The following is a 14,121-nucleotide window of genomic DNA, read 5'->3' as shown; positions in this document are numbered from 1 at the left end:
ATCCTGGAGGCCGGTGCAATCAGTCAGTCTGGGGTCCCTGTGATAGGGTGCAGTCAGTTGGTCTGGGGGTCCTGATGGCAGGGAGCAGTCAGTTGATGTGAGGGCCCCAGAGGCAGGGAGTGATTGGTCAGGCTGAGGGATCCTGGAGACGGGACTCAGTCAGTCTGGCCAGGGGTCCTACAGGGCCTGGCTGTTTTCTCAAAATGGCAGCAGTCACGTGTAATCAAACCTGCATGTAGTGACAGTGAACTTCCAGGCAACAGCAGGCAGCTGGGGCTCCACTGGCGGTCTGTGGTTAGTCTGCTGGCAGCTGTTGGACGATCGGGAGGTGAACCTCGGGTGGTGGGTGATGGGTAGGTGAAAGGCAGGCAATGGAAAGGCAAGAGGCAGGCGAATGGCGGATGATAGGCGCCTTCCAGTGAGCAATCTGCACTCAAAAAAGTCATTGATATGCTGGCAGACTGCAGGTCATCACAGCAGACAAATGGGGTAAACAGCAGGGGATTGATAAGCGGCAAAAACTGCCTCACCAAGAAATAGATATCCTCTGCTTGGAACCAGAGTTGTGGAGCGACAAGAAACACAGCCTCCCTCTAGTCCACCATCTTGGATCCCAAAAAAACACCACTTTATGATTAAAAAGAAAAACACAAACTAGGATGAGAAGGAAACTTCCTTAATAAAGAGCATCTATGAAAAGCTTAACACTAACACGGTATTTAATGATGGAAAACCCGTGCTCCCTCCCCAAGATCAGGAATAAGACAAAAGACCTTCTCTGTCAATCTACCCAGCGTCATGTTGGAGGGTAGCCAGAGCAGTAAGGCAAGAAAATGAAACAAAGGCCTCCAGATTGGAAGGGAAGCAGTAAAGCCATCTCTTCTCACAGGTGAATATCCACTTGTCCATAGAAACCCCCAGGAATGATCTAAGAGAAGAAAAAAAAAAAAATGATCGGAGCTAATGAACAACTTCAGCAAAGCTGTGTGAGATGTAACATGAATATATAAAAAGCAATTGCGTTTCTATACACTAGCAATGAATGATCTGAAAATGAAAAGAAATTAGGGAAACACTTCCCTTTATAATGACATCCGGAAGAATGAATGCCTAGGAATAAATTTAACAAGGGAGATGGAAGACTTCTATGCTGAAAACTACCAAACGTGGAAAGAAATGTTTTCAAAGAACTGAATAAATGGAAAGACATCCCTCGTTTATGAATTGGAAGACTGAAGGTTGCTTAAAGGACAATGTTCCCCAGATAGAGCTATAGAGGAATTGGCATGGCTCACACAACTTCAGCTTCCTTCAGAACTTTCTGGAATGGTGTGGAGACTATGTTTTTCCATTCTTAGCCCAAATACCTTGACATTATTTCACATTGTAGTTGTCCAGAATATTCTCCCTGTTAGTATTACCCTAACACAGTTGAAGTAAACTGAAAAGAAACCCTTCTGTTCTAACCTGGGGGTTGGGAAGTGGAGGGTGAATTTTAGACTAATTTCTTGCGAGGTTGCTGAGGCTGCCTTTGAATTTGCAATCCTCCTGCTTCAGCCTTCCAAGCCGCTGGGATTACTGGTGTGCACCACTGCACCCGGCAAAGTCCCCAAATTTTACTTACAATTTTATAAAATATTATTAGAGTATTTTGAGCAATCAATTCAATCATATTAAGAATTAAAATAGAAATGTTATGCATTTAAAACTTTATGAGAAGATCCAAGTAGAATGATTAATTTCACGTAATTTTCAACTTTAGATGGAGTACAAGAACAGAAGTATATGGACACCAGTTATTGATACAGTAACCAATTTGATAAAGGCAACTTGAAAAATGTTTATGAAATAATTATACCACAAACTCTTAGATATTTAAGTTTTAGTACAGAAAAATACCATTTATTCCATGGTAACTGCATTATGATCAACTAGAAAAAAAAGTAAAGTTATTTTTTAAAAAATAAATGTTAAAAAGTATCAGTCAAAATTTTTCCAAAACTGGACCTAGTGGCATATACCTGTAATCCTCAGGAGGCTGAGGCAAGAGGATGGTGAGTTCAAAGCCAGCCTCAGCAACAGCGAGGCACTAAGCAACTCAGTGAGACCCTGTCTCTAAATAAATTATTTTTAAAAGGGCTGGGAGTGTGACTCAGTGGTTAAGCACCCCTGGGTTCAATCCCTGGCACAAAAAAAGAAAAATCTCCAAACTCCCAGACATTTTTTGATCCTAAAACAAATGCCCAGACCTCCGGGTCACAACCTGGTGTAAATCTAACATCACCACTAGAGGGAGTAATTTACCCAGCTTACCTCTGGATAAGCTTCTAGCACGTTCCTATGGCTTTCTTAAAGGAAGAGGCTCATAGGGGCAACCATTTTCAGATGCCTTATGTGCAGACCTTCATACTCAAAGAGTTCTGTCCCAGGAATATCTTTCACAGTAAAATAATTTTAAACTAGAAATCGTTCCTTTCTTCCTTTCTCTCTCCTTCCTTCCTTCTTTCTTCTCCCCCTCCCCCTTCCCCCCCCCTCTCTCTCTCTTTCTCTCTCTCTCTCTGACTTTCCTTCTGACTCCCCACCTCCTTCCTTTCTTTCAGCACCTGGAACTTGCAAATGAATCTTACTGTGGAAGCACAATATTGCCTTCCTACCTAGTCAGATCTTGGTGGACGTACAAGGTTTATGATCCAGGGACATCCCAGGATATGAGGTTCCTCAATAAATGGTTTGTAGGTCTGGTTCTGATTCAGTTAGACTTATCTGACTGCATATAATAGAAAACTCCAGTAAGAGGGGCTTAAGTAAAAGAAGTTTCTTATCCCTCACTGAAAAGTTTGGAAATTGGCACTCTGGGCTGCGAGGAGAGCTTTTCCTCATCAGAGACTGGTTCCTCTCTGCCCCACCATCCCAGTTCATAGTCTCCAAAATGACTGCCAGAGCTCCAGTCATCACATTTGTGTTCCATGCAACAAGAAAGTTCTCACATATTTCCTTAGTTTCCCCCGACCCTCTCTGGGGGTGCAGAGCTTACTGCTTCCGCCCTAGCACTCTGAAGTTTCGTCCTGTGGAGGCTGAGAGTTTATTTCCCCACTCTCTTTCTTGAGATCTTCACCATGGAGCAGCTATCTCTCCAGTTCTCACTCTGCCTTCACCCCTCCTCCTGAGCACCTGGTGGGGGTCTCTGGGAAGAGATCTGACACAGATATGATCCCTTCTCTTGTGCCTGGGGAGCCCTGGATGATCGTGCTAGCCTGTGCTTGACCTTTCAGCATGGGTTAACACCTGAGCTGAGTTGGCCTCGCCCGTTTGTGTCTCCTCCCCATCTCCCTCCCTTCCTTCCTGCGAGGCCTCGAACCTCTGCCCCCGTCTCGCCTCTCCTCGGAGTGCCTTGTCCCTGCATAGATCTCGGGTGATTCTTGCCTTGAACTTCAGCTCTCTTACGTCCAAGACACATTAAGACTTTGTTGCTTAGCTGGGGTTTTCTCCTTGTTCAACTGGGAGCAGTGGGGGTCCGAGCTTCCTGCGCTCCCTGCAGAAACAGTTCGAGAGGCCACACGCGAAGAAGATGGAATGGCTGAGAACTTTCCAGAGCCATGAACAGCCAGGAAGCCACAGTTACAGACCATAATAAACCAAGCCATAAGAACAAAAAGAAACACTCAGACTGGCACATCGTAGAGAAAATGCAGAACAGAAACTGGGAGGAAGTCGTCATCACTCAGGAAGATTTTTGGCAGGGGATTGAGGGGGAGACTGGTGATTGAACCCAGGGGCACTTGACCACTGAGCCACATCTCCAGCCCTTTTTATATTTTACTTAGAGACAGGGTCTTTCTAAGTTGCTTAGGGCCTTGCTAAGTTGCTGAGGCTGGCTTTGAACTCAGGATCCTCCTGCCTCAGCCTCCCAAGCCACTGGAATTACAGGTGCCCATCAGTAGCCAGCAGGAAGAATTTTAAAGAGCAGACTTCTCCTCTGCAGCCATGCAAGCCAGCAGGTGGTGGAACAATATAGAAATATAGGAACAATAACTGTTCAACTAAAACTGTATGCCTAATGAAACGCTCAATAGCACGAGCTGCGTTAGTCAGGATTAAGTTCATCTGTAGAAAACAGAAAATTTTCAAATAATGGTCCTCATAGCTGCTTCGAGGTTTGCTTCCAGGCAGGGGAAACCCAGAGGTGCGCTGTCGGTGGTGGATGGGGCTGTGCTCTGTGACGTTCTTAAGCCCCCATCAGCTCTAGCTCAAGAGTGGCTCTGTACCCCTGAAATGACGTTTCCACTGAAAAAATGGTGGCCATGGACTTGGAAGTGATTTTTTTATTTTTTATTTTTTTATCAAATGAAAATTGGACCCATGTCAGGGTGTGACACACTTTATGAAGTGCCGTTGGTCTGAAGGGCCGTGGTTCAAATTCTGGAGGAACGATCTGGCCTTGGACTCATCCTAGTGGTGGTGGGACGAAGACCAGGGCCTCTTCTCCTTCCCCTTCAAAATCAAGACAGTAGCCAACCGGCCTTCCCTGGTTGGAGACTCGGCTTCGACCATCCGTTCCTTCCACCCTTCCAGAACACACGCAAAGATGTCCTCCCCACACGCACCTGTTTGGTCTGCTCCCTGTTTCACAACTGCCAAGTAGGTCATTATCAGAGACCTGCGACCAGAGTGACCCCTCTCTTCCCAGCAGTGGCGGCGGAGTACCCAGGAAGTCCCAGCATCCCTGCCACCAAGTCCATCCCAAGACAAAAACTAAGATTGCCCTGAACCATCGTTGTGGTGGGCCCTGTCCGCCAGCTCTCTGGACCGTGGGCGGCAGCCCGAGGACACGGGCAGAGCCAGCAGATCAATGCAAGGGTGATGGGAAGGCTGGTCTCAGGAGGACAGATGTCCCTTTATGCCTTGCTCCTGGACCCCTGTGCTGAAAAAGAGCACAGGAGGGAAGACTGCCAGGGCCTAGGGAGAGGCGGAGGCCGAGGGCGGGCTTGGGCAAGGGGCTGGCTGAGGAGCGGCGGGACCGTCACCGAGCGGCCTCATTCCTCCTGCTGAACTTTCTCCTTGGCCTTCCTCTTCAGGTCATGCAGAAGAGAAAAAGAACGAGCTGCCTCTGGTTCCGCCGGAACCTGGGCACACGAGCCAGAGCCCTGGGCACACGGGTTCCCAGGAGGCCTGCTCTGGCCCCTCCTGTGGGTGTGCACCAGGAGACCCGGCCAGCATGCTGCGCAGCTCCCATGGAGACCACCTGCTCCCCAAGCTCAGAGGACACCAGCTCACAGGGTCAGGGCTCCCGGACCTCCTGCTCTGCCCCACTCCCACTTCGGGGATCCCTCCACCCTCGCTGGGCCATTCACCTGCCAGTCAGTCCTACTGCTGCATATTCCAGAGAGGCCTCTGGCTCCTGGCTCTCTCCCTCCCCCAGGTCCTGTTTCTGCCAAGACCGACCCCTCTATCTCAACCTTGTGCTCCTTCACCCTGGAACTACCTGCCATTGTCTTCCTGGCAACTTCCCACCAGATCACCACGAGAGCCCCTGAAGGTGACCCTGTCCCTTCTATTCCCTTCAATCCAGCCTGCTTGCAGTTCTTAGATTTTCTCTTTGCACGACTTAGTTATTAGAAACCATTCAAGGTTTCAAAGAGGTCACCAAGAAAAGGCCCATGTCCTATGGAGGAGGACAATTTAACCATATAGAAGAAATGCAGGGACCTACCTGTTAGCCCAGCAATTCCACTGCTCCAACTTTTTCCACAAATGTGCCACTAAATCACCATTATATGTACAAGGAACTTTATCATTGTACAATTGGAAAGAGCCTTTTTAAATTTCCGTAATCATGAAGGAAATGGTTAAGTAAATTGCAGTGAAATGACTTGCTGCTTCTATTAGAGAAGGAGTGAGTGGAATCTCCATGTGTAGATGAAGAGCAATCTCCACAATTCAGTTCCATTGAGAAAAAAAAATGCAGAACAGCACTTATTGCATAGTGCATTTTTGTGTAAAATAAAAATTACATATATGCTGGGAAAGTTGTCCTTCAGCATCCAGAAAGGATTGATTACAGGACCCTCCAAAATACCAAAATCCTCAGATGCTCAAGTTCCTCCTGTGAAATGGTGTCCTCCCCTATAATTTAAATCATCTCTAGATGATGACACCCAATGCAATGTAAGTGCTACATGAATAGTTCCTCTATTGTATCAATGAGAGAATGATAAGAAGAAAAAAAGTCTGTGCATGCTCAGTACAGATATAATTTCCTTTTTCAAATATTTTCAATCTAAAGTTGATTGAATCTGTGGATGCAGAACTTGTGAATACAGATGGCTGTATGCATGTGCATAAGGTTTCCTGAAAGAATACATAAAATCAGATATTTTTATGTATAAGTCAGCCTTTTGTAACTATAATGAAATACCTGATGGAGACCAAACTTTTAAGAAAAAAGGTTTATCTAGCCCATGGTTCTTAGAGGCCCAAGAGCATGGCCCTGGCATTGACTCAGGTCTGGTGATGTTCTTCTTGCCTGCAGGGTCTCAAAGGAGCACATGGCATCCTATGTCAAGAGGTGGGGGGTGAGCATGTCTGTCTGCGTGTCTGGTCTGTCTCTGTGGCTTCTTACAAAGCCATCAGGATCCAGTCATGAGAGCTTCACCCTCGTTTTCTTATTAAACTTAATCACTTTCCAGATGCCCCACTTCTAAACAAGTAGTAAAATTAATTTTCCACCCTTTTAATATCATTAACATTGACTTTGGGGATTAAACCCCTACATGAGTTAAGGGGAACACCCATGTTCAAACTATAGCAGCTTCATATAAAATATGTATATTTTATACAATATTTATAATAATTTTGTGCATGAAGAAAAGCTTCATGGTATGGGATTTTTCTACTTGTGGCATCATGTCAGGGCTCCAAAAGTTTCAGATTTTGTATTTCAGATTTTCAGATTAGGGATGCTCAACTCATAGTGGTTTACTACATGGGAGAGAGGAGAACAAAGAGGAAGCAAAAGATGTCCTTTGAGGAGATTTCCTGGAATTCATTCTGTACTCTTCAGTTTTGATTGCACTGACCAGAATTTAGTTAAATGACCACCTCTGTCTACAAGTGTTAGTCAGCTTTCCCTTACTATAACAAAATACCCAAGATAATAAACTTATAAAGATGAAAGTTTTGTTCAGGGTCACAGCTTTGGAGGTTTCAGTCTGTGACTGACTGATCAATTGAATCATTGTTTTGGGTCTGTGGTGAAGCAGCTCATTATGGCGGGAACATGTGGAAGAGCAAGCTAGTCATCTCTTGGTGGCCAGGAAGCAGAAGAGAGAAAGGAAGGGACTGGAATCCCTCAATCTCCCTTAAGATCATACCCCAATGACCTAAGACTGCCCACTAGACCCTGCCTCTTACAGGTTCCACCACCAGCTAGTTGTACCAAGCTAGAGACCAAGCTTCTAACACACCATCCTTTCAGGGACATCCCAGACCCAAACTACCGCAACAAGGAAATCTGGAAACTGTAGACTGGACACATCGTATCCAAAATACAATCCACATTTTGCAACCACCATTGAATTAGGAAGAAGTGACAAAAACATAAATAAAAGTAGATATTCGAAAAATTAAAACCACATTTTAAATAACCTGTGGTTAATATTCAGAGAAATCAGCAATCGAGCTGCTTTTCTCTTATCTGGGAGAGATGCATTGGACAATAAAAATCCTGACTCTGGAAAGGGGAGGGAGGGCCCTTTTTAAATTCAGGAGCAAGACAAGCATCCGCATGATCATCTTGTCTAGTCAGGGCTGCATTGAAAATCCAAGGTCGTGCCTTAAAACACGAAGGGAAGGGCTGCGGATCTGAAGGAGGCCGTAAGACCACCACTGCGCACAGGCGATGTCTGGGTAGAAATTCCAAAATTGCGTCTGCCCTTACGAAACAAGACCAAATATAAAACTCCATGGTGTCTCTCTGGCCTGGCAACTGGCCAGGACGAGTGGGTTTTGTTTATCTTCATAACAGAATTGCAGCGGTTATTTGAGCTTATCTTGAGCCTGATTTCTGATTAACTCTGTATTTTTAAACCACGACTTCCTCATTTGTCAATTTGTTTTGTTTTGTTTTTTTACTTTCTACCTCAGTGACCTGAAGTAAATGTTCAATTTATATTTTTAAAGAAAGACACCTCAGGTTCTTTCATATGAAAATTCTTTGGGTTGCCTTTACAAATGAGGACAATTTAATGAGGCAGAAAATGACTGGATCATAATATTTCCGTCTATCCTTGGGAGGAGATAATTTGTTGTCTTCGAGCATTGTGCACAGCAGAAGAAAACTCTGAAGTCAACAAGATATTTTTTAAGTCCTTTGGAAGTAACCCTTTCTTGCCTCCAGCACTGATACTTGCAGGAACATTTTTCTTGGTTGTCATAGAAAACAAAAAAATTTCCCCAGATGTGCCTCAAGGTACAGGGTTGACATGACTCCAGCTCAGCAGCATCCTGTTGATCCTTAGTCCTAGACACTTGGAGAATCACACTTCCCTGTGTTCTTGAAAACGAGCAGGGCGATATTATCTGTTTTGTGCAAAGAAATGTCAACCAATGTGTCACCTCCAGATCTGGCATTTAATGGCTTCGTTCCCAGCTCTCCCTCTTCTCTGGTTGCAGAAGCGCTGGCAGATCTGGAGAGACCACACGTTGGAAGCAGCCCACCTTGCGGGGAGCTCCCTCAGAGTTGGCCTGGACCTGCAGCAGACGCTGCACGGGAGAGAGAGAGCTGTGTGTGAAGCCAGCGAGGCTCAGGGCATCGGTGACTCCATCATGACCCAGCCTAGCTTGGCAGATAGAAGGTAGATCTTTTTCACTGATTTTGTCTAACATGCAGTAAGTCCTTTAAGTCAGCCCAGGCGTTTCTTTCCTCACTCTGAAAAATGTTTTCTTCTACTACATCTTAAATCTTTGCTTCTCTTCTCATTCTTCGGACTTCCTGCTGCCCTCTTTTTTTTTTTTTTGGTGCTGGGACTTGAACCCAAACCCAGGGTCTTGTGCATGTAATGCAAACTCTCTACCAAGTGAGCAAGTGAGCTATATCCCCAGTCCCTATCTATTCCTTATTGTTTTGTAGATCATTTTACGATTGGATTACTTTTCCCTCTATATTTTGTTCATTTCAATGATTGTTGGCCACAGCAGCCACTGTGATTCAAGAATGCTGGCAGCCAGGCTTAGACCCCCATCCCACCCCAGATAGGAAAGCTAGAAGGTCAATTTCTGGTAGGAAATGACTAGCTCATGATAAAAATACCATAGATTCTGAGGGATGGGGCCTTTCAAAAATGCAGAGGTTCTTGTCTAATAATTCTAGATATGTGGTTCTCAACTCCAGGCGATTTTGCCCCCCCAGGGGAGATTTATCAATGGTTGCAGATGGTTTTTTATTGTCAGTACTGAGGGGAAGGTGCTAGTGGCATCCAGTGGGTAGAGGCCAGGGATATCGCTAAGCACCCTACGATGCTCAGGACGGCCCCGAAAACAAAGGTTAATCTGGTCCCAAATGTCAATAGTACCAAAGCGAGAAATTTTGTTCTAGAAGACAGAAAACCTACTAAGCAAACCACAGAGAGAAATTTTCCTGTGCATTTATGCTTCAATCTTTCTTCCTTTTCATTTGTAGAAATTTCCAAACATACATAAAAATAGAAATAATAGAAAAAATGTCCAGCTAAATGTTTTAGTCTCTCATGTACAGCACAGGCATTTAAACCAAATTGAACATATGAAGGAACATGAGAGGAACAGAGAACACAGGAGTCTGAATTAAACAATTGAAAAACCCTTTACATTATATCTCTATAGTCTTTTTACCCATCAAAACTGATGTCAAGGCTTGGTCCCCATTGTTGAGAGGTACCAGGATTAAATTAATGATTTTGGAGGCTGCAGTTGTAGCTCAGTGATAGGGCACTTACCTGGTATTTGTGAGGCACTGAGTTCAATCCTCAGCACCACAAAAATATATAAATAAATAAATAATAAGCTAAATAAAGGTATTGTGTTCCTCTACAACTAAAAAATTTTCTAAAATAAATTAATTAATGCTTTTCTTGCAAGAATGAGTTCTTGCTCCCATAAGACAGGGTTAGTTACTGCAAGAAAGAGTTGTTGTAGAGAAAGCCTGTAACTTCCCTCAATCTCTCTCACACATGTGCTCCTGTACATACACCAGCTTACCAGGTTTTTGGACCTCCAGAACTTTAACCTAAAAAAATTTTTTTTCATTATAAATCAACCAGGCTGTATTTCCGTTATAGCAACAGAAAACAGACTAAAACAATATATTTATAAAGAAAAGAGAAGATATCCATGAAACCAGAACAGAAAACCATACAAAGAGGCCCCTCTTAGGACACACATAGTATCTTTTGCAATTAAAAATATGATAGAAGTGAAGTTAATTCAATAGGATGGTTGGAAGATTACATTGACAAAATATTTTGAGGAAGTAAGGGGAAAAGATGGAAAATAATTGAGAAAATATGAGAACTGTGAAGTATCAACCCGGGAAACCAAATAAATGAAGAGACATATCATATTCATAAATTGTAAGACTCAACATTATTAGTACACCCATTTTCCCCACACTGATCTATAACACGATGCCAAAAAATTCCAGTATTAATTTTTTGTTGTTGATCATCTGATTCTAAAATTGTGTGGGAAAGCAAAGGATACGGAACAGACAAGAACTAAAATTGTTAAAAAAAAAAAAAAGACAAAGTCAAAACTTGTACTACCTGATTCTAAAAACTTAATATAAAGAAACAATGATTTTTTAAAAAGAGTATTAGTTAAATGATAATCAAATAGATCAATGGAACAGAACTGAGAGTTCAAAACAGACTCACCTATCAAATAATTTTTAATAAAGGTGCCAAAACAACTCAATGGAAAAGAAAATTCTTTCCAACAAATGGTGCAGAAACAGCTGAATAACCATACAGGAAGAAGTGAACTTCAAAACAAAATTTAATCAGACATTCATTAGAGGTCTTAACATGAAGCCAATGCTATCAAGTTTGTAGAAGGAAATCTTAAAATTATATCTTCAGGAGTAGACAAAGATTCTCAGGCCAGGCAGGGTGGTGCACCCCTATAATCCCAGCTACTCAAGAGGCTGAGGTAGGAGGATGCAAGTTCAAGGCCAGCCTGGGCAACTCACTAAGACCATCTCAAAATAAAAGGTAAAGAGCGGGGGTGCTGGGGGTGCAGCTCAGTGGTAGAGCACTTGCCAAGGAGGTCCAGGAAGGAGAACTTTCCGGCATTGTTGGGGTGAGGTATAAAATGACACAATCGCTTTGGGAATCTGTTTCTCATAAACTGCAACATACTTTTACCCCATGGCCCAGAAATTCCATTCCTAAGTATTTCACCAAGAGAAAGGAAAAGGCATGAAATTGGGGAAATTTTATTTCCTGCCTCCCAAATTCATATCTAAATTCTAAACTTGGGACCTCAGAATGGGACTATTTTAAGTTTTTAATTTTTTTTATTTGTTCTTTTTAGCTACACATATCAGCAGAGTGTATTTTGACCTCTTATACATACATGGAGTATAACTTATTCTAATGAGGATCCCTTTCTTGGGGTTGTGCATGATGTGGAGTTTCACTGGTCATGTGTTCATATGTGAACATAGGCAAGTTCTGTCCCATTCATTCTACTGTCTTCGGGGTGAGTTCTTTACAGAGGCAATTACACTAAAATAAGACAATAAGGGTGGGCCCTAACCCAGTATGACTAACATCCTTATATGAAGAGATGAGGACACAGGAAAGACCATGCACATAAACATGATATATGCCATCAAACATTTGTTCAAGGATGATGGCAGAATCTTTATTCATAATAACCAAAACTGAAAGCAAGTCAAACGCCAACAGGTGCCATCACACAATGAACTGTTACAGCAAATTGGAGATGATGACATACAAAAGAAATGAAGAATATATGCCTTAGAGTTGGGCATGGTGGCACAGGCCTGTCATCCCAGTGGCTTGGGAGTCTGAGGCAGGAGGATGGCAATTTTGAGGCCAGCCTCAGCAATTTAGCAAGACCCTGTCTCAAAAAAAAAAAAACAGCACCCCTGGATTAAATCCCCAGTACTATTAAAAAAAAAAAAAAAAGCAAAACAGAATTAATCAGAATTAAGGACATGATTTTCTGGATAGAAGAGGTTGCCTGGGTACCTAGCACAATAAATGACTGAAGACTTACTCCCAAAACACATCGAAATGGAATTTCAGAACCTTGGGGGTGTGGGGGGAGAGAAGATCCTAAAAGCATCAAGAGGCAAAGAGAAAACAAAACAAAACCCTCCTCATAGTGGATGGACGCACTGGGCTTCTCAAAAGGAAGGGAGGAACTGCAGGGACTGTTCCAGTGTAAAGACGAGGGCTTGAGATTCAGCAGAGGGCACGGCCGACACTTGAGGAAGCCCAGAGGAGTTCCCAAGAAGGTGGCTGAGGACAGCGAGCACAGCCGCGCCCAGGCTCAGAGGAAAACCAGTCCACAGGAGAGCCGGACAGAAGGCCACGTGGGGTGTGTTAAGGGAACGAATCTGTCGGCAGCTTCACGTGCCAGGTTCTACGGAGAGGAAACGTGCACACCAGGGAGAGGGTTAGAAATGCACCAGCAGTTTACAATACTTAACATAACAGAGAATTAGAAGCTGCTTCTGCTAAAAGCACTGGCCCTTCAGATGCCATGGGTAACTAAATTCAGGATGAAATGTGACACCTCTGCGTTCATTCTGTGTCTGTCTTCAGATTCCTGCTCAGCTCTGCAAGCAGGCATGTGAATCATTTAAGAAAGTTCATCTAAAAACTGGTAGTGTAAGGTTTATTAACCCTGATTTACCCAACCTATCTCACCTCCCTTCTAGACTGACAGCATCAGAGGATCCAAGATGGTGGACTAGAGGGAGGCTGCGTTCCTTGTTGCTCCGTAACTCAGGTTTCAAGCAGAGGACATCTGTTTCTTGGTGAGGCAGTTTTTGCTGCTTATCGATCCCTGCTGTTTACCCCATTTGTCTACTGCAATCACCTGCAGTCTGCGAGCATATCCAGTGAGTGCAGATTGCTCACTGTCAGGCGCCTACCATCCGCCATTTGCCTGCCTCTTGCCTGTCTATCACCTGCCTTTCACCTATCCATCATCCACCACCCGAGGTTCACCTCCCGATTGTCCAACAACAGTCAGCAAACTGACTGCAGACTGCCAGCTAGAGCACCAACTGCCTGCTGTTGCCTGGAAGTTCACTGTCACAGTACCTGCAGGTTTGGTTACACATGGCTGCCGCCATTTTGAGACAACAGCCAGGTCCTGTAGGACCCCTGGCCAGACTGACTGAGCCCCGTCTCCAGGATCCCTAGCACAACGGATCACTCCCTGCCTCTGGGGTCCTCACATTGACTGACTGCTCCCACCATCAGGACCCCCAGGCTGACTGATTGCACCCCGCCTCCAGGATCCCACAACCACATCAAACATACCCGACCTCCACCACCCCTGCATGACCAACCACACCCCGCCTCCAAGACCTCCAGCTGACCCTGCCCACACCCCCAGCTGCAGCTTCCCATTTGCCAACACATTTGGAAGCTAGAGCGGCCATCTTGGATAATCCTTGAAGCTAGCTCCGATCTTTAGGTGGGGCAAATCCCATTCTGAGATGCTGGAAACTGGAAGCTCATTATCAGGTACCTCTCATGCATCAGGCTACTGAAGACTGCAAGATCTGAATACTATATGACTGTTATAGTGTAAATTTTCTTTTTTCTCCTTATTGAAAAATTTTAAGTTTTTATTTCTTTGCTTTTCTTGATCTCTTTTCCTTTTGTTTACCTGTTCCCTCAGAGTCTCTTTCTCCCTTTTTGCATGCTAACAACCAACTTCTTTTGATTATACTCTCACTATTTCTATGATCTATGATCACTCTTTCTATGATCTAGAATAATTTCTATAATCTATATTCTTTTCTTATCCCATTAACAGATATATCCTCACCCCTCTGCATCCCCTTTGTCCTCCATTAGAAACTGTAGACTTATTGCAAATCTA

Source organism: Sciurus carolinensis, chromosome 7 (genome assembly GCF_902686445.1).
Source record: "Sciurus carolinensis chromosome 7, mSciCar1.2, whole genome shotgun sequence".
NCBI lineage: Eukaryota > Metazoa > Chordata > Mammalia > Rodentia > Sciuridae > Sciurus > Sciurus carolinensis.
Note: the sequence above shows the minus strand (reverse complement) of the source record.